We start from the raw sequence: 24,425 nt of genomic DNA, 5'->3' as shown, positions 1-24,425 counted from the left end.
CCAACTTAATCAAGTTGGGTCAAACCGGATTGGTCGATTTGGTCGGTTTGGATTTATTTGTGAAAAGCCCTACTTCTAGCCTCAAAAAAAAATTGGTGACTATTTAGTAGGGATGCAAATGGATTGGACCATGATCCAGATATCCCATCTGATGTTTGATGGATTTGGATATCTCCATTTTGGATTTTTGGATCGGATGATGTGATCCAATTAAAATCATATTCAAATCATCCCATTGGGTCGAAAATACTTGTGTTCTTCTTTTCTTTATTTTTGATAATTCTTTATTTTTTGTTATTATTTATTTAATTTGTTATATTTCCTTTTCCTTTTAATAATTCATTAATTTTTTTAATAATTAAATCGGATTGGATTAGATTCGGATATTTGGCATCCTTATTAAATTCAAGTTCAAATCAATGTTTATGAGATGATCAGATCATATCTACAATTTCTAGTATCGAATCGTATTTGAATATACCCTAATTTGAATTTGATATGATCGTTTGCATCCATACCGTTTAGGAGGGTTGTGAAGAACTTTAAGTAGGCCGCATTTGGAAAATCTTTCAATGGGGTCTTCAACCCAATTTTTTAGCTTTCTCCATTTGGTAATAGAAGATGTAGGGACCAAGTGAGGGTTTCTTTCTTTGTGCATTGATTACCATTTCGAGTCATGTAAACTTCGACACTGGTAGCCAGATTGATGAAAAGTTGGTCTAACTTAGCATCATATGGGTTTGATAAATTTTCTTGATTTTCAGCAACCAAGAAAATTTCTCAGCCCTAAACCAAAGATCTAAGTGACAAGTGACAATTTCTCTCTACTCATTTGATTTACTAATCCATATAATGTATACATTGACACTAATGGCCAATGTGGTAATTCTTTTTTCTGATGTAGTCACATTTGGGTTTAGTAACTTTTCTTGGTTTTCAAAAACCAATAAAGGTTCTGAGCCCTCAATCCTAAGATGTAGGGGCCAAGTGAGAGTTTCTTGGTTTGTGCTTTGGTTAGTAATCCGGGTCATTTAAACTTCGACACCAGTAGCCAGATTGGTGAAAAATTATTCTAACTTGGCTTGAGATGGGTTCCATAAATTTTCTTGGTTTTTAGAAACCGAGAAAATTTCTCAACCCTAAACCAAAGATCTAAGGGACAAGTGACACTTAATCTCTACTCATTCGGGTTAATAATACATATAATGCATACATTGAGACTAATGGCCAAGGAGACAATTTTTGTTTCTAATATAGCCACTTTGGGGTTCAGTAACTTTTCTTGATTTTCAAAAACCAAGAAAGGTTCTAAACCCTAAATACAAAGATGTATGGGCCATGTGAGTGTCTTTCTTTGTGCTTTGGTTACCATTCTAAGTCATGTAAACTTCGACACTGGTTGCCAAATTGATGAAATGTTGGTTTAACTTGGCCTCATATGAGTTCAGTGAATTTTCTTGGTTTTCAAAAACCAAGAAAAATTCTCAACCCTAAACCAAAAAATCTAAACGACAAGTGATAATTTCTCTCTACTCATTTGGGTTACTAATCCATATAATGCATACCTTGACACTAATGTCCAATGTGGTAATTCTTTTTTCTGATTTAGTCATATTTGGGTTCATTAACTTTTCTTCGTTTTCAAAAACCAAGAAAGGTTCTGAGCCCTCAATCCTAAGATGTAGGGGTCAAATGAGAGTTTCTCTGTTTGTGCTTTGGTTACTAATCCAGGTCATTTAAACTTCGACGCTAGTGGCCAAATTGATGAAAAAATTGTCTAACTTGGCCTCAAATGGGTTTGGTAAATTTCTTCGTTTTTAGAAATCGAGAAAAGTTCTCAGCCATAAACCCAAGTTCTAGAGGAAATGTGACACTTACTCTGTACCCATTTGGCTTAACAATCCAAATAATGCATACCTTGACACTAACACCAAGGTGATAATTCTTTTTTCTAATGTAGTCACATTTGGGTTCAATAGCTTTTCTTGGTTTTCAAAAACTAGAAAGGTTCTTAACCCTAAATCCAAAGATGTAGGGGCCAAGTGAGAGTTTCTTTCTTTGTGCTTTGATTGCCATTATGAGTCATGTAAACTTCGACACCGGTTGCCATATTGATGAAAAGTTTGTATAATTTGGCCTCATATGGGTTTGATAAATTTTCTTGGTTTTCAGAAACCAAGAAAAGTTCTCAACTCTAAACCAGAGATCTATATGATAGGTAACAATTTCTCTCTACTCATTTGGGTTACTGATCCGTATAATGCTTATCTTGACACTAATGACAAGGTGATAACTCTTTTTTCTGATGTAGTCACTTTTGGGTTCAGTAACTTTTCTTGGTTTTCAAAACCCAAGAAAGATTTTGAACCCTAAATCCAAAGATGTAGGGGCCAAGTGAGAGTTTCTTTCTTTTTGCTTTGGTTACCATTCCGAGTCACCGGTTGCCAAATTGAAGAAAAGTTGGTCTAACTTGGCCTCATATGGATTCAACAAATTTTCTTGGTTTTCAGAAACAAAAAAAAAATGTTCTCAACCCTAAACCAAAGATCTAGAGGACAAGTGACAATTACTCTCTACTCATTTGGGTTACTAATCCGTATAATGCATACCTTGACACTAATGGCCAAGGTGATAATTTTTTTTCCTGATTTAGTCACATTTGGGTTCAGTAACATTTCTTCAAGAAGGGTTTTGAGCCCTAAATCCTAAGATATAGGGGCCAAGTAAGAGTTTCTTTGTTTGTGCTTTGGTTACTAATCCGGGTCATTTAAACTTCGACACCGGTGGGCAGATTGATGAAAAATTAGTCTAACTTGGCCTCATATCGGTTTGACAAATTTTCTTGGTTTTAAGAAACCAAGAAAAGTTCTCAACCCTAAACCAAAGATCTAGAGGACAAGTGACAATTACTCTCTACTCATTTAGGTTTGTAATCCATATAATGCATACCTTGACACTAATGGCCAAGGTGACAATTCTTTTTTTTTTATATGACCACATTTGGGTTTAGTTACTTTTCTAGGTTTTCAGAAACCAAGAACGGTTCTGAATTGTAAATCCAAAGATGTAGGGGCCAAGTGAGAGTTTCTTTCGTTGTGCTTTGGTTACTAATCTGAGTCATGTAAACTTTTACATCGGTAGCTAGGTTGATGAAAAATTATTCTAACTTGCCCTCATATAGGTTTCGTAAATTTTCTTGATTTTTAGAAACAGAGAAAGGTTCTCAGCCGTAAACCCAAGATCTATGGGACAAGTGACAATTTCTCTCTACTCATTTGTGTTAATAATACATATAATGCATACATTGACACTAATGGCCAAGGAGACAAATTTTTTCTAATATGGACAGATTTGGGTTTAGTAACTTTTCTAGGTTTTCAAAAACCAAGAAAAGTTCTGAACCCTAAATCCAAAGATGTAGGGGCCAAGTGAGAGTTTCTTTATTTACGCTTTTGTTACTAATCTGGGTTCGTTAACTTTTTTTTGTTTTCAAAAACCAATGTTCCAAAATCTAAATCTAAGCAACAACTTGTGTAGCAACATCCCTATCAGAAATTGGTTTTTTATGCAAAGCTTGTTTATAGAGATTATGCACCTATGACCTCCTTCATATGAAAAGCTTATGAAGACTTTACATTTCTCCCCACTCCTATTGGTTTTGTTTGCAACAATTAGTATTACATTAAAACTTATCTCTATTGAAAGTCCTGTCCCTATTTAGAATTTATGGACTTCAATATTAACAACTTCCCCCACTCCAAGGGGGGCCAAGGGTAAAGCAAGAATCAAACCTGCATTTATAAACACAAGCCAATAACAAATGGCTCCAAAATGACTAAGTTGCCTCTATTAAGGTTTAACTTGGTAAAACCTTCTTCATGGGATCTCCAATATACTGCATGCTTATCCCTCCAAGTAGAGCTTTTTGCAACTAATGCCCAATTCCTCCCTATATCATTAATGAAAAACTGCAAAAGCAAACCTAAGGCATTGACCTAGTTTTTCTTAAGAATACGATCACAAGCAGTAGCCAAATCTCTCTCCTTGTTAGTGAGTGCAAGACTTTCATGAAAAAACCATCCAATTAAGCCTTGCAAGTACCCAAATCTATCTCCTCATTACTTTGTGCAAGACTTTTTATAAAAAAACCACCAATTAAGCATTGCATATAGAAAGCAATGGAATGAAAGTTACCAAACCCAAAAGGATTTAACATTAGCCACTTCTCAAAAAGGGCTAATATCATGGTGGATTTCAACCTTAAGCCTTTTATCACACCATCTTCAATTCTCTTCCAATCCCTTTGTGGTTTTTCAGTAACCACTATTTACTTCCTCTCCCAATCAGCATTGGCAACATTTTTTTGATAGATAACATTGGCAACATTGATGGTTAATTGGTTATCCTATCATCACTTTTAATGTATCCTAATGTCAATAGCGCTCCCATCAAAACATTCTTTTCACCATCTTGAATCTATGCACTGCCATCATGTTAGGCTGCCTAAACTATGAGAACTAAACAATCCCTCCCTCCAAAGCAACTTATTCACTATTTCTCCCAATAGTTTTATCAAAACACCTGAAAAGTTGTGAATGATTTTAGAGAAATAAGTGAAAGTATTCGACATTCTTAAACACTCAAAAAATAGAGATATCAACATTCTTGAAAAACTCAAAAAATAAATCATATGATTAGCCCTAGCTGTGAGAAAAACAGAGATATCGACATTATTGAATAACTCAAAAAATAAATTAGCCCTAAATGTGAGAAAAATAGAGATATAGGCATTCTTGAAGAACTCAAAAAATAAATTATATGATTATCCTGAGCTGTGAAAGAGAGATGTTATTAAAATAGATGTCTCGATAGAAGGAGAGAAGAAAAACATAGTTACCTTCCCGAAGTGCTTTGTGTCTAAAAAAGCTATTTCTTGGTACTCGGTTGTACCTCTACGCAACACTCTGCAATAATTATTATCACCATTATTATAAACATTTGAAGAGTGCTAGTTGATTTTTATGTAGCAAACTTAACCAAACTAATGTGTAAAGCTGTAAAGCTACCACTATCGATAGTTCTGATGATAAAGCGCTTGGAGTCAAACTTTAGAAGAGAAGACATACATCTTGTGAATCTCTTTTTTTTTTTTCTTTTTCCTAAATATTTGCCATATATTTGCCATCTTGTTTTAGTCTTATAAGTATCACTATACAACTTTCAAGTTTGAAAGGAGAAGGAAAGGAGACAATTTAATTTAAAGAAAACCCAGTTGGCATAAAACCTAATTAAGAAAAGGGAATAGAATGATCTCATCGATTGTGTATATATATTTTTATGTAGTATTATATGTACAGTAATTTCAAAAGTAAACCCATTTGAAACTAAATAACGGAGATCCGAATAAAAGAATAAGGCAGTGAAATATCTTTATATTTCGTAGAGTTTTCAATATCCCTAGAAATGGAAAAAAAATAAAGGAACAAACAACCTCTTGAGTCTTTAATGGAGACAATTCCTAGACCTGCTCACAATTATTTTAACCATTATTACTGAATACATTGGAATGGAAAAACCCTAGCAGTTGAAAGCAATGCAAATAAACCCAGAAAAGTAGCGAAGTAAGGTTGAAAAAGAAACTGATAAAAGAGAATAAATAAATATCTTACCAGGCAGAGGTGAAGAGAAACTCCCGAGTAGAGAACCCAAGTGTGCAAACGTTCACTCAAATAAGCGATTTAGAACTAAAAGATGTAGAGAGAAGCATAGATTCACAATCACGAATTAAGAACGATGTAAGGAGAGTCGAGTGATTACAAAGAAGGAGAGAAGATTGGAGGCTCGAGAGAATGAGAGATGTAGGGAGATTTAAGCGGTTATAGAGTAGGGAAGAGATGGATACTCGAGAGAGAAAAAAAAAACATTTGCACGCAGAAGGGAAAGAGGATTGGAAGATTTTGTTCAAAATTAATAAAGGGGCAATTTTGTCATAAAAAAGGAGATACGAATTGTATCTCATACGATGCTCTCCTTTTGTATACAACCGCTCTTTTTTTATATTTATTCAAAAAAGTTGCCCTCTTTTAGTTATTATATGAAGTGTGTTCCTTTAATTGATATTAAGGCTGAAAAGCTACCCTTATCGATTAGAATCCCTGAAATGTTTTAAATGGAGAGACAAAGAGAGAGTTATGGTTGAAGAGGTGACAAGAAATGGTTCTCGTCATATCATATATTAGATACCTAAATCTGCAAAATCTTTATGAAAAGATCCTCCTCTTTCTGTATTTGGAATCAATATGTGGTATTTGAGGTTGGCCCTAGTTGTGACACATGAACTCATATTTGCTCCATACCTAGCGCTTCACACACCAACCCTTCCGATGTACGGATGCAATGTGCTGTGGGGTTGGTATGGGAAGCACACCAAATTCTTGACACACAATGTGTATTGTTTCTCTACTAGAGTTATTGGGATCTCCTGCGGCTCCTACCCACAAAACCCTTCCCAATACCCTACCAACAGGACCTACACCGCACCTCTTAACCTGTGTGGGATAAACCATACAAGTGAGTCTCACCATGTATGAGATGTGTGGCATCAGATTCAGTTGGTAGGGTGTTAAAACATAATTTGTTGGCATGTGATATGGATTCCTACTAGAGTGTGGTATTTTGGCCTCTTTCGTTTATCTGTATTTTGTGGGGATAAGTTGGTCAACTGTCTAATTGTCCAATTTCTCCATATATGATCGACTATACAATGGGTCCAAGATTATTGGGGTAATTTGAGTACAGTTTGGGTCAATGTCAAGGGGGTTGTTTATAGGAGAATTGGGATCTGCTCCTCATAGAGTGCACCTTACACCAACCTCACAGGCACATCCCACCGTGCATTGGGATATCTCCATGAATAATAGCACCTAAGTAGGAGAGATGGGAAGTGTTCCCCCGATACATGGTGTGCCTGTGAAGTCAGTGTGAGAAGCACTGTGTGAGGAGAAATTGGACTTATTTAGGGATGGGTGGGGGGGGGGGGGAGGTGCATAAATACATTTGGGGAATCAATAAACCAAATTTGAGGGAGTGAAGGGAATTGAACTCTAAAAAGGCCGAGATTTTTTTTGGAGGGTGACCAATACTCTCCTGTGGGTGACTTAACCACCCGTTGGAAATGTTAAAATCTATGGTTCAAAGTATTGATACGATACGCCTGATATGGGGCATATTGTATCGTATCTTTTGAAAAAGGTACGGTCCGAAACACCTGTTTCTAGGGGTTTCAGACCCCCATTTTTTTTTAATAATAAAAATATCTTATAAGCTTCCCAAAAAACTTAACTTTGAAAAAAAAACTAAAAAAAAAAGTATGTATCAGCCATTTCTAAGTACCGCTCATATCGTATCGATACTTTGAACCTTGTTAAAATTTGCAACCTGTGTCTTGTCTTTACCCGAATAAGTTGAAACATCACTAGTACTGAACATTAGTACCACAATTTTCTAGGCTAATTCTTGCTTGGGAATCGAGAGAGAGAGAGAGAGAGAGAGAGAGAGAGAGAGAGAGAGAGAGAGAGAGAGAGTTGGGATCTCCTTAAACAAAAACTGTTCAAAACGATTCCAACATCATCATGTTGGGTGTCAAAACCTTTTTTTTTTTGTTAGGGGGAGATTTGGAGTTGATGCCTTGACGGGACTCAATGTCGCATGAATGAGTTGGAGTTTGCTCCCAACAAAACCTGTTTCAACATGCTACATGCAACCTAATTTGACATCACATGTCTCACGCCATGAGACAGGGACCTATCATACTTGAGATGTGTGGTGTTAGATCATATTGGAATTATTCCATTGGGAGCAGATCTAGACTTAGGAGAGAGAGAGAGAGGAAGAGAGGATTAGAGGAAGAGGGGGTTGCGTGAGATGGTGTCATAATGAGACCAATGTCATATGAGAGAAGTTGTGTGGGACTTTGCGTGGGAACCGTTGGGCCCAATGGCCCAATGTTGAGAGAGATCTTGCCTTCTTAAATTTGGGATATCAGTATTTGTAAAGGTTTGGATTAATGAACATAATCAGTTTGAGTGTTAGCTTGAGAAAAAAAAAAGCATTACTGGAAACATTAAAAGGGGGTCGTGTGGGATCCAATGTCATAATTGAGAAAAGATAGAGTTGGAGTGGGAGGGTAAAGTGGGGGACCTTGTGTATTTGAGAGAGAGAGAGAGAGAGAGAAATTGTATATTATTAATTCAATAAATTTTACTCAAGAAATTTAATGCAATGTGCAAGACTATCTACTTGAAGGACAACCTAGGTTTATGGGGGAGGGAAATTCTTACCCCCCTTGGAAGATGCCTAGGTGGACAGATCAGATAGTGAAAGGAGTTATTAATGCAAGTAAAAGGTGCTAAGGCTGCGTTTGGTGTTGCAATGCAAATAAATTTGCACTGATGCAAAACCATGATAGTGCAAATGATTTGAGTGTAAATGCTGACCTACTTTTGTTTCAAATTTTAACTTATTTTGCTTTATTGCAGTAAAATAAAGTAAATTAAGAAATATAATAGAATAAAGTAAAATCCAAAACAAAATTAAACAAGAATTTACATTTTTTTTACATTTGCACTCCCGTGCATTTGTACTAATACAAAAAAATTTGCACTGAAACCAAATAGAGCCTAAATAAGAAGGAAAGACTAAAGAAAACATAGACTCAACCTTAGGTGGCAAGGAATGATTTGAAGACTTATAATTGGATTAAAAAAAAGCATATATGGGTTATGGAAGTGTTTCACTCCAAGAGGACAATAGATAGGAACAAAATAATGTTAACGGGTTAGAAAAGTATACAGGAAAACAAAATTTGATTAGATTAGAGTGCCTTAGATTTCGCTTTCTTGCACATGATGGACAATAGATGGGAACAGATAGTTGACCTTTTAAAGATTATATTATTCAATAAAAATACACCCATTATTCATATAAACCAACTAATAGATAGGTCATAGGTCTGTAGGATACTAATTAGCTAGAGAGAGAGAGCAACCAAGAACATTGAGTAGTACATGGGCTTTAGAAGATGGAAAACTAACACCCAAAAAGAAAGAAAGTATTTATCCACTCATTCCTTCCTCCTTCATGGCATGCCTTCTTAGACCAGGAATATGGATTTTGGTGATATAATCTTCCCAAAGCTCCTCCTTTCTTCCTCCGACATGTCTTCCATCAACATTTTTGTGTTACTGTTATCAAACCTACAAGCTGTTTAATTATTTCAAGTCTTTTAGTAAATTTCATAAACAAATAATTAATTTTGATAATTAAACACATTAATCCGATCAACGTTTTTTTTTTTTTTTTTTTGAGGATTTTATCCCTCAGCTGCTTATTCCGTCAGTGAAAAAGCTCCAGTCCCTGGTCACATTCTTCTGAGTGGCCAATTCATTCATGCATGGTTGAGTGGTTTTGAGTGAATTAGTTCAACTTGATATATAGATGTGTTGTGGGCTGCGGGCCCAGTAATAATGTCCCATATGCCACATAATATGGTTGGTTGAGAACTGATTCACTGCCTCTCTTTCCATTGATTGATGAATGTGTTAAGCTGTGGTGGGACCCAATAAAATAGAAAAGGCGTTTCTTCACTGCCTCTCTTTCCGTTGACTAGGGGTAGCCTAGCGGGCCGTTTGGAAGTTTTTGGGACTACATCTTGTTTGCAGCTCGGTTCGGTCCACGATGCATTCAGATCTAATAATTGAGTCTAGACTCGGATGTTTGACTCGTCTTATCGAGTTCCGAGTTTCCGGGTTATTACTATGATTTGTGAGTTGTGAGTTGACATCTTACCATCCTCCATAGAAAGTATAGGGTTCGTATAATTCGGCCAAATACTGAACCGGCGCAACCAACTTTTTTAGTCTGTCGGAGAGCTTCGTATTTGAAGCTATCGCAGCTGCTTGCCCACTACGCTGAACCGTATCTGTCCACAGCTGGGAGGAAAAGTCATGCATGGTATTGAAGAGCCTCAATCTCGAAATAGGAATTGGCTTCCCATCTGGGCCCATACAAGGAAACGAGTGGAAGTGTTCGTAGAAAAGCCTGAACAGATCTCCCAACAGTATAGTGTTCACCACAGATGAAGCAACATGGTAGATTTCCAATCCCGGCTTCTGGGTTGCCCCATGCTTCGCCATGGCTGCTATCGTTGCATTGACAACCATGTCTGCAGGGACCTATATACGTCCATTCACACAAACCCATGCTTTAGTCTGGTGTTTATTACAGAGAATAGATTCATGCATGTATTTACTAAAACCTACACTATAGATTGCATAGTATTACTTAAAATTAAACACCCCAATTGAAGAAACTGGCCCCGTGGATGAATTGTCACAGTGGTGGTGCGATTTTGAATCCCGTTATTATCATCTTTTTAAGAAATAACTTTTGATGTTGTGATGTTTTACTGTTTACTTGAAAGAATAATGATCCCTATAGGGTGTCAGGCAGTGATTAATATTAAAAAAAAAAGGTAATTTACAACTGTTGTACTTAATTGATGACCTTCTGTAACTGTTTATATTTTTGTTTCACAATGATCATTTCACCTATTCAAATGAGTGGAAAATATGAAATGACCATATCAATTATACTGATACTGATAGATAAAACAGTTGCATCTACAGGGTAGGTCTTAATAATTAAATGCATGAAACTATAGGGGATATATATAATATTATTGCTATTATTATTATTATTATTATTATTATTATTATTAATTAGCTGTATCAACCAAAGAATAAATACACTCACCAAATCAATAACTGCTTTGGGGTCTACAAGGAAACGGCCTTTTCCATAATAGGAAACTAATGGATCAATCATCCTGAGGTTCAAAAATCAAGATAACAGAATATAATTGAATAAATAAATTTGATCATCCAAGGATAGTTCCATGAATGACTCTATCTACTAGCTAGCCATAGAGACAGTTAGAATTACAAGGTACCTGATTCCTTCTATCTATCCGGGAAAGGGGTCTCTGAAAGTGCTCTCAACGACGCTTGGACGGATAATGACTACTGGTATTTCTCCTCTGGTGCTGTTTGTCATCATCTCACCCATAGCCTTGGTGAAGGAATATGTGTTTTGCCATCCATAGAGTCGTGCCCTATTAAAATACAATTTTAATTCATGGCTAGATAGCTCAACTCTTCCAATTTAGTTACAGTCATTATATATAGTCACCTCACCTCTCTATACCCAATTCTTTCATCTTTTCATTCACTGTATTAACTTGGCTAGCAGCCTCCGTGCAAGCCAACTTTGTTTCCGCTCCAACGTCCAATACAGGTAAGGAAGTTGAAAGGGTTGTCTCTAGAAGCAATCTCTCTTTTGCTATGCTGTCTCCTATGAAGAAGGGCTTCTCCAATATTCTTCCCCGTCTCTCACCGTGAAAATATGCTGTGCCAAAAGAAACAATTAATTAATCAATCTGACTGTTTTTCACTGAAAATACAGAGTATGTTGTTTGAGCTTGTTTAAACATTAATTAATTAATCACTTACCAGTTGACACATGCAGAAAGAGCTTCAGTTTCCTGCATCTCTTTCCGAAGCCCATAAGTCGACTGGGTCCTTGTGTGTTTGTGTCAATAGCAACATCATACCTGAATGTATTGTTTTTAAGTAAAGAATGAACCAAAGTACGTTGTGCATGTGAGAACAAAATTAGATGACTAAATATCGATCGACTTATGAAATGAATGCCATCATATAAACACAAGCTGATTCAAAGAACATGCATGAACCTTTCATCAAAGGTTTTATTAGCAGCTAAGTTCAATATTACATCAACTTCTTCTGCAATTTCTTCAGCTAAGTCTGCTTCTATTCCAAGATTAGATTCACGGACGTTTCCCACAACAGGAACCAGCCTGCTCAACATGGCAGCTTCATAGTATTTCCCATGGGCTTGTTGCAGGCACTTGAAAAGTTCTGTGCTTAAGATCTAATTATACATAAATTACTAAAGTTAAAGCAAAAGTTGTGAGACCATGATGATAACGCTGGAAATTATAGTTAAATGAGCTTAAGATAATGAATCCTTATCAAAGAAACATATTTCAGTCTTCAATCTGTTCTTTGCAGCTTCCTTATTTTTGGCCATTATCAAAAGATAGATCTTACCCACGTCGGCTTGTGCCCTTAAAATCTTCTCAATAAGAACTGAAAAATATAGACAGCCATCAAGTTTAACTAATCCAGAGAACAGTCCCAAAAGGGAAAACAAAAGAAAGAAAGAAGAAAAGAAGTTTAGAATAACCAATCCATGCACACATAACTGATCTGTTCATGGAAAGCAGAAGGAGATCACCGGCCACATCACCTTATTCAGCTAAGAAGGTGAAATGGGTGACATGGTTGTAATATTCACCTTGAGATCTAGCGGCATTTCTGCTTCATTTTTAAAAGGAGCCAAAATGAATTCAAGAGCGTATGTAATATAGTATACGTACCTTTCCCTAAGAATCCAGTTGCACCAGTAACAAGAAGGTGCTTTCCATTAAGAAATCTTACAATTCCGATACCATCACCGGAATCCATCAGGGTGGTGTCGTAAGCATGCTTCAGCGGTATCTGTTCTTGGGTTTTAATATCACTTTGAACAGAGGACAACCCTTTAGAACTTGAGAAGTTACCGCTGCTTTGGCAACGTACGACGTTCATCCTCTTCTTCCACGATGACAGCCCACTGATGCAACACCGAACATGTTCACTCGTTGACCTTGTAAGCTCTTTCGATGTAGCAAAGACGTGGTTTAGAAAGAAAGCTCCCATAATTGCTAAAAGAGTTGAAAGTAATGACAAACTGATGTTTTGCAGAGCTTGGTTGGGTTGAGACCAAAGCTATTGATATCCTCCTACACTGAGAAAAATGCAAGAACCAAAGGTCTTAAGAACATCAGCTCTCTTCTCCATCTAACTGCTTAATTTACACCTAACACCATTAAAAACATCAGCCCGAATTACTAGTAAAACAATGGGCGAATAATAGTTATGCACCACCGTAGCTACCTCTATACAAAATGAGTCCGGATTTACTGCACTTCGTTATGTGTGTGCTGGTATCCCTGGTCATACTTCGTTATAGCTCCAAATTATATGTCATACTTCGCATGGTATCCCTATCACATGTGCGAGTCATTTAACGGGACTTGCGTTTTTTAATATCTCAATTTTTTAAATTAAAAATTTAAAAGAACGAAAAAAAAGTAGATACTTTGACCACCCAGCTCGACAGACGGTAAAAAATATAGAGAAAATTGTTCAGACCTAGCTCTTCCATGGAGCAGATGCCATTAACAAACGGTTGCAGGGGAAAAAATTCTGGTGTTGAATTGTTTATACTGAAGTGCTAGCGTAGCTCCTCCATGGTAAACTTGCTTTCTCTAAGTCAATGTTCAGTGTTTCTTATTCTGCAAATGAGAATTGAAGCAACAAACCGGCAAATCTTGTTGTTTTGATGACTTTACAGTGTATTCTCTATCCAATTGATTGAGGTAAAGATTCAAAAATCTTCAAGTTGAGATAAGTTCAAAAGCAAAATTAGTAGACGTTAATTACTCTGTAACATGCTTCCTAATTTGTGAAGTTTCCATTGTCTTTCTGTTCATGATTTTTTTCTCAATACCATCATTAGAAAATAAAGTTGACATTTTATAAATTTGACTTAAAAAGGGAGTCATTACCGAATCCAGTTCATAATGGGTTGCAGGTGTTTTGAAAAAAAGCGGAGTACTCAAGTGAATAAGAAACGATGGGCACCTGAAACAATTTCTTGCAAATGACTTCCACCCTTATTTGGTCTGCAATCGTTTATTTAATGCATCGGCACCAGGTTAGAGCTGGTTTGGTTCGCAACAATTTTCTTTGTTTTCGTTTTTCAATACGCATCAGTCAAGATTTCATATGCTTCACTAATCCCTTGATAGTTTTCTATAGCAACGTCTTCGTCTGTGGAGATCGGCATTCATGGAGTGATAGATTTGTGCCCATTGACAATAAACTTTTTCTATTTTCCTCATCCCATGTTTCATGAGATATGTAGAGTAGAGTGTATATCTCTCTATTTGGAGTTCTGATTTTTCCTTCATTTTCTGCTAAATGAAGAAAAAGGGATTAGGGTTTTACAGACAATATTAAAGTTTGTCATGCAATAGTCTTGTGGTTGCGAAAAGTTTTCACCCTTTCTTTAATTTTCTAAGTATGACGGTTCAGCCCCGGAAAATCGGCCCGTTCTGACCAAAAAAATAAAAATAAAAACGATCAAAACCATTCGAACGGTTAACTACCCAGGTCAGCAGTTTGCTTACCAAAATCAATGGTTTTGGGAAAAACTAAAATCGGTCACTTGACCGATTCTCAATTTTTCTGGTCCAACCATCCAGTCTGATCCGGTTTTGAAAACCATGGTTTATTTCAAAGGAACTAGCTACATCACTACTTTGAGACACATATGGATCCACATGTAATGCAGGTGGAGTGCCACGTGGTCCCATGTGTAGCTTTAATAATAATAATAATAATAATAATAATAATACTTGTTATGAATATTATGAATAAGCAGCTCAGATGTTGCTTATTTTTAAGTACTTATTTTTATAATAAGCACTTATTCCCGACTTATTTGCTAAACATGATTAAGTGCTTATTTTACATTTTTTGTGTAGTTCCACCACTTATTGTAAGTATTTATTTGAATAACTACTTATTTTAAGTAAAATCAAACAATACCTAACACGTCCATATAAGCCAAAGTTCAACCAACAAAATCTTACACACCAATTAATAAAAGTTTAGAAGTTACAATAAAGTTGACTTTAGATTATCATTCCCAAATTTCAACTCTCATATAAGGTAAATTCGAAGTTAATTTTCACCAATAGTTCTCTGTTTGTTGTTTGTGTTTTTCTTGCCATTATCACCAATTCTTTGTTTTCATTGTTGATTCATGCAGGTATCAAATATGATAATTCTCTCTCTCTCTCTCTCTCACTGGAAATCCTCTTTCTCTCTAATGCACACACAAAGTCCAACGGAGAAAGTGGAAACTTTCTTTTTTTTTTTGCAACTTGGTAGTGTTTTATATATTTCTGTTTTTCTTGTACTCTATTCCTTTCCTTTATAATATTCTATGCAATTCCATTTTTCCACTTTTTGTATTTTTCTTCCTTGTCTTCGTTGTATTTTCTGAAATTTCTATTTTTCTGTTTTTGTTGTATTTTTAGTGTTTTATTATTATTTTTTTTTGTATTTAAATTTTTTTCTACAATTTACTCTATTTTCATTTTTTTTGCAGTTTTCTATGTTTTGTACTTTTCTAGTCTTGTATATTTTCCTCTTCATTTATTGTTGTATTTCCTGTAATTTCTCCATTTTATTAGTTTTCCTTTATTTTCCATTTTTTGTATTTTATCAAATTTCTACAAGTTTATATTCTCTAAAGTATCCTGTATGTACATAGTAAGATAACAACTAAGCGGTAGGATTTATAAACATATAACATAAGGGGCAAATATACAAGGGCAATTTGGGGGTTCTAAAATGTTTGAATACACACATTTTTTTCTGAACTTAAGTACTGATCGGAATATTAACAGTGAGAACAAGAGTGTTGGAGTCGGAAAGTAAAAGCTAAGGTAGATCTCTGTCTCAAATGAAAGTTTGAGAACCTGTCACTACTCACAAAGTACATTACTGAGGTCTCTCTAATTTACCCTAAAAATACATAGACTCAACCTCAAACGAGAGGGAATAATTCGAGGACATATTATTTGATAAAAAACATGGATCTCAATAGAGTACAATGAACCAACCGAGGGCTGGTTCGCATGTGTGTCAGCTCATTCATTCAGGATTTTCTACTCATTTTTTTTATTCACTCTCTGCCCGCCATAAATTGGAGCTACACATCTAAACTCATATTAAAAGTGTAATTCAGGGTGAGTAAAAAGTGTAGAAAAAGTGAATAAAAAATCTAAACTCATATTAAATATAAATATGCAGAATGCAAAACTTTGTATTTTGCACTGTATACATTCGTGTTTGTATTCCTTCCAAACTCGAACTGACAGTTTCCAATGCATTGAGAATATCTTGTGGGGAGCTGATTTGAACTCTTACAGCCTTGCATTGAGAATATCTTCATATTATGTGCTTTATTTCATGGGAAGATATTTCCAATGCAAAGTTGCAAGAGACTGTTTGAACGAGCTTGCATTGACCAAAGCGGCTCTCCTGTTTTAGAGAGAGATCTTCCAACACAAATTGCTTAAGAGACTAAGGTTGTGTCTGTTATTGTTGGTGTTTCAACCTATGCCATTTTGAGTTGAAACGATGTTTATACTTGAAACACAAACACCAGTGCTGTATTTAAATGTTTGTTATACTTGAAACTACGGGGAAGTTTTCAATGTATTCTTTAATTTATTTGTATTTGCTTTTTTTTTTTTTCTGTTTTCCCTTATCCCTGTTTCAGTTTGTAATTGTATTTTCTTCTTGAATGATATGATTATCGGTTTCCTACCAAAAAAAAAAAAAAAAAGGCTTCAAAAGTAAAAATTATGATAAAATATACCCAAAAAGCTTATATAACCAATCCTACCGTCATTTTATCGAATCAACCGGACGATTTTGACTTGTCAAAACCCTTCTGCTATTCGGCAGTATAGATTTTTCCAACGGTCATTTATCCACATTCCTTATTGTTATTTTTCATATTTATTCTTTTTTGATATTTTGGACCCCATGTCCATTTAAATGTGGGCCCATGTTACCACATGATTAAATAATCACTCGTAAGAGGCTCAATAAAAGATTTTGGTGCATGTATCATATACAACACTACGCTAGGGCTGCAAATTGAATTGGATATTAGTAGTGTTTATATTTAAATTGGAATCCGATCTTCTGCATTGGATCCAAATCAAATACAAATGTAATAGATTATTGAATAGTATAAGTAAATCAAACTAAAAATGATCAAAATTACATATTATTAATAAAATAAATTAAAAATAATCAAAATTACATATTATTAATAAAATAAACTAAAAATGACTTTCATATTTTATTTCATGAAAATATGAAGTGAAAATCGGATTGGATTTTATTGGATCGGAAAACGGATGGAATTTGGGCCCCATTAATGGGATTGAATTAAATTTTGAATCCAGACAAATGGACACCGTTTGACACCCTAACACATACATACACCTAATGGTGGACCTTATCAGCCTTACCCTAGAAAAATGTAAAAACACATTTTGTTGTTGAAATCATTCTTTAGTTAGCAAGAATTTATTCAAAGCAAATGTTACGTGAATCAGTGATAAAGGGAGGCATCATAGTTGCATGAAGGCCTTAAAAAGGTTAAAGGCAGAGGTGAGGCGGTTGCATCTAAAAGGGGTGAGGCGTAAGCCTTTAAGGCATTTTAAAACGTAAGCCTCAAACAAAAAAAGAAAAAAAAGACAGAGATAATTCATAAATGATAAAAACATGAAAAATATAAATTAAATTAAGATATTATATGGCTTATTTGATATATTAGACATAGGTTTCATGGTCCAAAGTATCAATATAATTCAAATGCACATCTTTTTTTTTTTTTCAAAATTTCACAGCAATGCTAATTTTATGTTATTTAATTATTAAATACGTGTTTTAGTACCCCAAACTTGTATTGATAGTTTGAATCTTGCATGGGTTAGAATCATGTCAGGGCGGTTTTTTCCCTAAAATCTGAACAATATAAGAACAAAATCATGTGAGTCAAAACTTTTTCAATTCAAGGATATAAACCATTAGTGTTTTAAGAGCAAAGCGTTCTTGTTTCGTTTATTGCCCTTGTATGCATTAGTTAAAGTGACCATCTATGCTAAGAATAAAGCATGAACAATACAGAGTATGAATAATAAATCAAGCTATTTTTTTAATACAATTATATGCATTTTTTGTTATTTGTATGCTTATTTATTTGTTCAATAGATAGGCTTATTTGTTAATCAAGCCAAGCTCGAGCTTAGTAAAACTCAGCTCATAAGACTCACGAGCCTAATCGAGCTTTTATATACATATAAAATAAAAAAGTGTATAATTTTTAATTTTTATAAAAGGTTGAATCACAGTTGAACACAAGTTGAACCGAGCTTAAACTTACAAGCTTTGACTTGAGCCGAATTTGAATTCAAGTCTTTAACTCAAATCAAACTCAAGCCTCATAGCTTATTGGCAAGCCAAACTCAAATATCCAGACATTCAATTCTGTCGGCTTGAATCCACCCCTATATATCTTCCATCAAAGTGGTGATGGAAGATATCAGTTTATCTGAATTCAAATTTCAATTTGATCCGTTAAGGGTGATATAAATTCAATTTGTTTATATATGATAAAAAATGGATCCACCCTGATGTGATCCAATATAATCGAATTGGATTTAACCAATGTGCATATGATTGTATACACTTGAAATTTATACTCTTATCTATTTTATAAAGTTGGTTTAATTGCATATTGTGTTCTAAGTAAAGCGTCACTGGTTGGAGTTTTCATAAAATTTACATTCAATATATTTTCTTTCATCTTCATTTTATTAATTACATAAAATATTTTGAACACTTTTAGTTTAATTTATTAATGCAATTTTTTATCAATTAATTTAATTTATTAATGCTATTCAATATTCAATTGCTTTCGAATTTGATTCAGATCCACTATATATCCTAGGGATAAGATCCCATCTGAATATAAATGAATCAAATTAGGATCTCCCTCATATCTGATTCGATCTGATCATTTGGCATTACTAATGCAGCATTTTTAAGTTATACCCGCTACACATACACCTACACAAAACCATTTATACCACTTTTTTAATTTTGATTCAAACGAATAATTCTGGTTCCTTTTAGTTTTTTCTTTTCTTTTCTTTTTTTTTTTCCCTTTTTTAAGAAGGGTTCTGGGCCTTTCTTTTCAGTAAATTTACTAGTAGTAAAAACAAGGGCTCCAGGGGGAAATTGGACTAAAAAATGCGTGGAAGTTGATGGCTGCGGATCGGGGTGTCAATTGGAGTGGATTTGGTCCAATCCGATCCAGTCTAATGTGAGTCAACTATAAATGGACCAGGCCCAATCCAATCCAATATATATTTTGGACCATTTTGGACAAGTCCAATTTAATGTCTGGACTGTTCAATCTGTTCAACTTCATTTTGATTTAAATTGGTTTTAATCCAAACCCGATCTATTGACACATATTTTTATCTTATATCAATGGACCAAAAACTGCCTTCAAATCCAATCCAATGACCCGGGTCCAATCCAATTTATTAAATATTTTGGAACGGATTAATCCAAGCCAATATGTCTTGTTGGTCCGTCCAATTCATCCAAATTGATTTTGGACTGAACAGGGTCCAATACAAAACTGGCCCATTGGCACCCTTAGCAGAAGAGAATTGGGTGCAGATTAAGAACTTGTAATATTCATTTATTTTGTTAATGTAATTGCTTTATTTAATTCTTACTACTGCTTGTAGACAATTTTTGGTTAATATAGGAAATAAGAAATTAACTTTAAGGATTTCTGTTATTTTCAAAACCCATCATCTAGGCGACAAGGCATCCAAGTGCTCTTGATGTCTCGAAAACTTTGCACACACCATCTAATTTCTCAACTAGACAATGATGTGATTTTAACTCCTCACAGCACATAAAATAACTGTTTTCACTTTTATGATACAAGAAAACCCGTCCAACTTTTGGATTATCTTCCTTTATGATGCCGAGATCTCCCTCACCACCATCAGTTGATGATCCACCACATGTACTTCTTCACACAAACTTTTCTCAATCCCATCAACACTATTGCAGTTCACCTCACAACCAACCGTACTGAGAAAAGAAAATTCATAACTCCCCCTCAGAATTTCTAGTGAACCTTCAACCTTACTTCCGCTCCCCAACATTCTGCTCATCCTCCTTGCTCATGTCTCCTAACAAATCTTCATATTTAACTCTTTAATAATCTTCTGCAGCCACAATGGTCTTTGAGACACAATTTGGCAATGATGAATTTTCATAGGCACAGACTCAAAACCTTGATCACCCTGAAAATAAACATTTTTTTTTTTTACATTTTCCCTAAGCTGCAGCTAGCCTCAACCTGCATCACCTTGCAAACTTTATTAAGAACTTCTCTAGGATTCTCCATCAAATGAGAATTGAAGCAGTGTTTTCAATGTGGTGAAGCAATTATTGGCCGAAGAAAAAGACAAATGTTTTAAATTTAACCAAGATACTGATGATGGAATCATATAATAAGTTAAACAGATTACAACTATGCAGACAAAGAGTGATAATTGAACATTTGATTTACAGTCTTTGTTCTGCAAACATAAAAAATTGGACCTATTTTATGATAGGGAATGCAGCCAAAGAAAGAGTGCAACCTTGACTACTTGATGTCCACTTTGTTTGTGGCAACTCCATACCAACACATGGAGTAAAACTTATAGAGAATTCATTCACTACCATCAGAAAATCATGTTCCATGATTCCATCACAAAAGCAACCCTAACAAAAGTCGGCATATCTGGTATCAACCAATCGTCCCTTTACTGATGGAGGAGTACTTTATCTAACCTAAGTTCTTTTGGAAGTATTTGAATCTCTAATTCTTCCTGTCTAGGTGCGTTTAGTCGTTGATCTCTAATTGGTTGTTTACCAGAGTGTTCAAGTTGCATTGCAACATACACCTCGTGGGCTACTTATTTGCCTGGACTTCTCTTACTGTACTGAATGCACTTCAGTTAAATTTTCCACTTCCTTGATCCTGCCTGTCGCCACTTGTGAAGTTCAAGAACTTGTTAACTCAGTTATCTATAGTCTCTTTTTGATTTGTAAATAGGCAACATAATTTGCCAAAGCACCAACTAGTCCAAACTGCTAAAACTTCTATTCATGATTAATTTCTTTTTGATTGTCAACCAGCTTGGATTTCTAATGTACTGGACCTTGTAAATTTCCAGTTATTATAATAAAACCCTTTTGTTTATCAAACATAAAAAATCAAATGCACTACCAGAGGACAAAAACCATTATCCATAAGATGGCCAACGTTACTTTTTCATTCGAATGAAATTTAAGAAAACGAGAAGCAGCAAAACTTCAAACGTTGTCCTTATACAAGTCTAAAATTAACCGTATACTACCTTTAATCTCAGATTCAAAACTAAAATAACAGTGAAAACCACCTCAAATGGAGCCAAAAACAGGTCCGCCAACTACAATTAACACTAACCTCATTTCCCGCTCAACCCATTCACGTTTAACACTTCAATATCTCCGTGCAGCCCCACCAGCAGCACCCCCCCTACCGAAAGCGGGAGGAGGGAGAGCCGGCTCGGCCTGCTTGACGACGCCAGGTAGGTCCGCCATTCCGAGGGCAGCAAGCATGTCCATCGTCTCCTTGTCCACCTCGATGGCATCGGTCTTAATGGCGGACTCCTCAGGCACGAAGTCCACACGCCGCTCGCGCTCTTCTTCTTGGAGCTTCAAAGAGATTCCACGAACAGGGCCTCTCTGGATTCGCTTCATGAGGTGGGTACAGAATCCGGCGATCTTGTTGCGCAGGCGCTTCGAGAATGATGGCGACCTCCTCCAACATCTTCTTGTTGGTGTGGAAGTCCAAGGTCATCCGAGAGTAGTACCTCTCGATCACCTGCCGAGAGGATTTCTTCACGGTTTTGGTGCGAACACGACCCATTGCAACCCTCGGTAGATTAGTCGCAGCAGCTTACCTGCAATCCGAAAAGATTAAGACAGGAAGAGCGGCCGCGGCTGCACACTGCAGGAGTAAAAAGGTTTAGGGTTTTGCTCGTATCTAGTGTTTCTACAGGGAGGCGGGAGAGAGAGATAACGTCCATAGTTCATACTATTTATAAATTTCCAAAAATTGAAAAAAAAAAAGCACGATTTTTAAATTTCCATATTTGCCCATGATTTTTAGGGCTGAACACGGATTGAATCGAAGCGGACGTAGGTAGATCCAAATTTGATTCGTTTAACTTTAATCCAAATCCGATCCGATGAACGTAAACGATCGGATATTCAAAAAACATTTACTATTTTTTTTTTTAAACACAATCGACTTCTTTTTAAATTTTTAAAATAAATAGTCTATACAAATAAAAATAAAAACATTCATATTATAAACACCTCACTAAAACCATAATATTGAAACCTTTTTTTACTAGTCTATACAGACCGGACATAAAACTGTTTTGGAGATCAGCTCCAGAGTTGAGCGGTCCAACCATCCAGATCGAATAGATGGTCCATTCTAACTTAAAAATAAATAAATAAATATATATAAACAATCAAAAACCATTGTTCAGTTATATCAGCTCAATTGGCGCCATATCAGCTCAATTATCAGTTATACCAGTTCCAAATGGTTAATGGTTTATGTTTATCTGAATTCAAATTCGAGTTATTTATAATTAGATTGGATATTGGTCCAGCCCTATTTGATTCAACTACGTTTAAATAATGTTTATAGGAAACTTAAATAATTAATATAGTATTGAAAATGGTTACAGATAGTTTGTTTTTTGAAAGTGTTCTTTGTGAATATTATCTTCTCTTCTACATTTAAAAAAAAAAAAACTTCAAGAGGGGCCCTTTAATATATTTATAAAAACTCTTATTTATATAATTATAGGAACATTAACTTCATTTTTTCAGTTATCTTAAATTCTTAATTCTAAAAAATAATACCCAACACCCCAACTAACATTCCATGTATAGTCATGACTCACAAACTTCAAATAATTTTATAGGAGGAATAGCAAATCATTTTAGCCAATTCAATTAACGCCATTATTCAAATTACTATATATTTGCAGCCGAATGCCACACGCCCTGAAAAACCGCACTAGGTATTTGTAAAATGCTAACGAACAAAAAAGGAAGTAGCGTTTCTTAAAAACCAATATAGATTAAACATTTCCCCCCAAGAGTCACAGGTGAATAACTCAAGCATCCATACACATGGTCAAGACATCATAAAAAATAAAAAACCAAAAAAAAAAAAAAACACAAAATCTAACCATTACTACTATGGCCTCTAAAAACTTTTTAACATTATATGCATAAGAGTAATTTGGACCCATTTGAACCCCATGACCTGTTGCCCAGGTCGGGTTGACGATTCAATCACTTGGGTCAAATGGTTTTTGATTTCCAACCAACTCAGATTTGGAAGAGTTAATTTGGAATTTATTAGGACTGGAATTCATGCCAGGTGCCGGTTAAACCGCCCAGATAAATAACAGTGTGAAAACACAGCTTCAAAGTCAATGTGATTGATAAGGCTTTATTTTCCTTTTTATCTATATAATTCATGAGAAAGATCACAGTTATCTCTCTATATTTCTTCTTTTATACTAGGTGGATGTCAGAATTTCAATTGGGGAACCGCAGTCAACCAATCTTTTACAATGTAATAGAGTAATAATACCTCCATTTCTCATACTTTGATGATAATGGCCATTATGCTGATGATGATGGAAATCAGTGTATACACACCTTTCTTCGCTTGAACAGACATTGTTGTTTCCTTTTATCTACAACATTTCTTTTGTGTCCTCTCCATTAGATATTTGGATTTGGTTGGTTGGTGACAATTTTAATTATTTTGCTATTAGAGCTTTGAACTTGGATAACATGATAGCAATTGTTGAGCATCCTCTCCATTTAGGCTTTTTTTTATCAGTATCCATTTAGGCATTTACTATACCAGAATTTGATTAGATACATGTCAAAATGCTTTATTTGCCTACAATTATCAAAAAAAAAATGCTTTATTGCCTACTGCGTTCAAACAACCTATGCTAAAAAAAAAAACATATTTCATATCACAGATCCTGGGTCAGATGGACTTCATGACAAAGGAATCTGTTGCCTGAACCGTGTTAGTAGTCACAACAAGAATAACTTATCAAAGAAAATATATGATATTCTTAATTAAATAAATCACTTGAGATGTTATTAAACCATTCTTTCAATAAGATTTCTGTTAATTGTCCAATTTAGGTCCTGCAGTTGCTGGGTTTTCTTCCTTTATGATGCCAGAATCTCCTTGACTCCTTCACAATCAGTTAAGGATCCACCTCATAAACTCCCTCCCCTGAACCTTGTTCAATCCCATCAACAGTATTTCCTTCCCCTCACAACCAACCTTGAAACCAAACAATGGTATCACCATCGCCCCAAATGTCAAGTGAACCATCAACCTCTGATTTTTCCACATTCACCACCCCAACAGTCCCCTCATTCCTCTCAATAATGTATCCCAACAAATCT

The 24,425-nt window shown here is 35.2% G+C and overlaps 2 pseudogenes; both read right to left on the bottom strand.

Annotated features, from left to right (window-relative positions):
* Window positions 1-9,113: 9,113 nt before the first annotated feature.
* LOC148847534 (fatty acyl-CoA reductase 2, chloroplastic-like) lies at window positions 9,114-12,839 on the bottom strand (annotated as a pseudogene).
* An 8,318-nt stretch (window positions 12,840-21,157) lies between these two features.
* LOC148847533 (small ribosomal subunit protein eS17-like) lies at window positions 21,158-21,979 on the bottom strand (annotated as a pseudogene).
* Between the last annotated feature and the right edge of the window lie 2,446 nt (window positions 21,980-24,425).

This window comes from Nelumbo lutea, chromosome 6, assembly GCF_056320005.1.
Source record: "Nelumbo lutea isolate HS-2025 chromosome 6, American lotus-T2T, whole genome shotgun sequence".
Taxonomy (NCBI): domain Eukaryota; kingdom Viridiplantae; phylum Streptophyta; class Magnoliopsida; order Proteales; family Nelumbonaceae; genus Nelumbo; species Nelumbo lutea.
The sequence above is the reverse complement of the archived record's forward strand: the minus strand, read 5'-3'. Positions and strand labels throughout refer to the sequence as shown.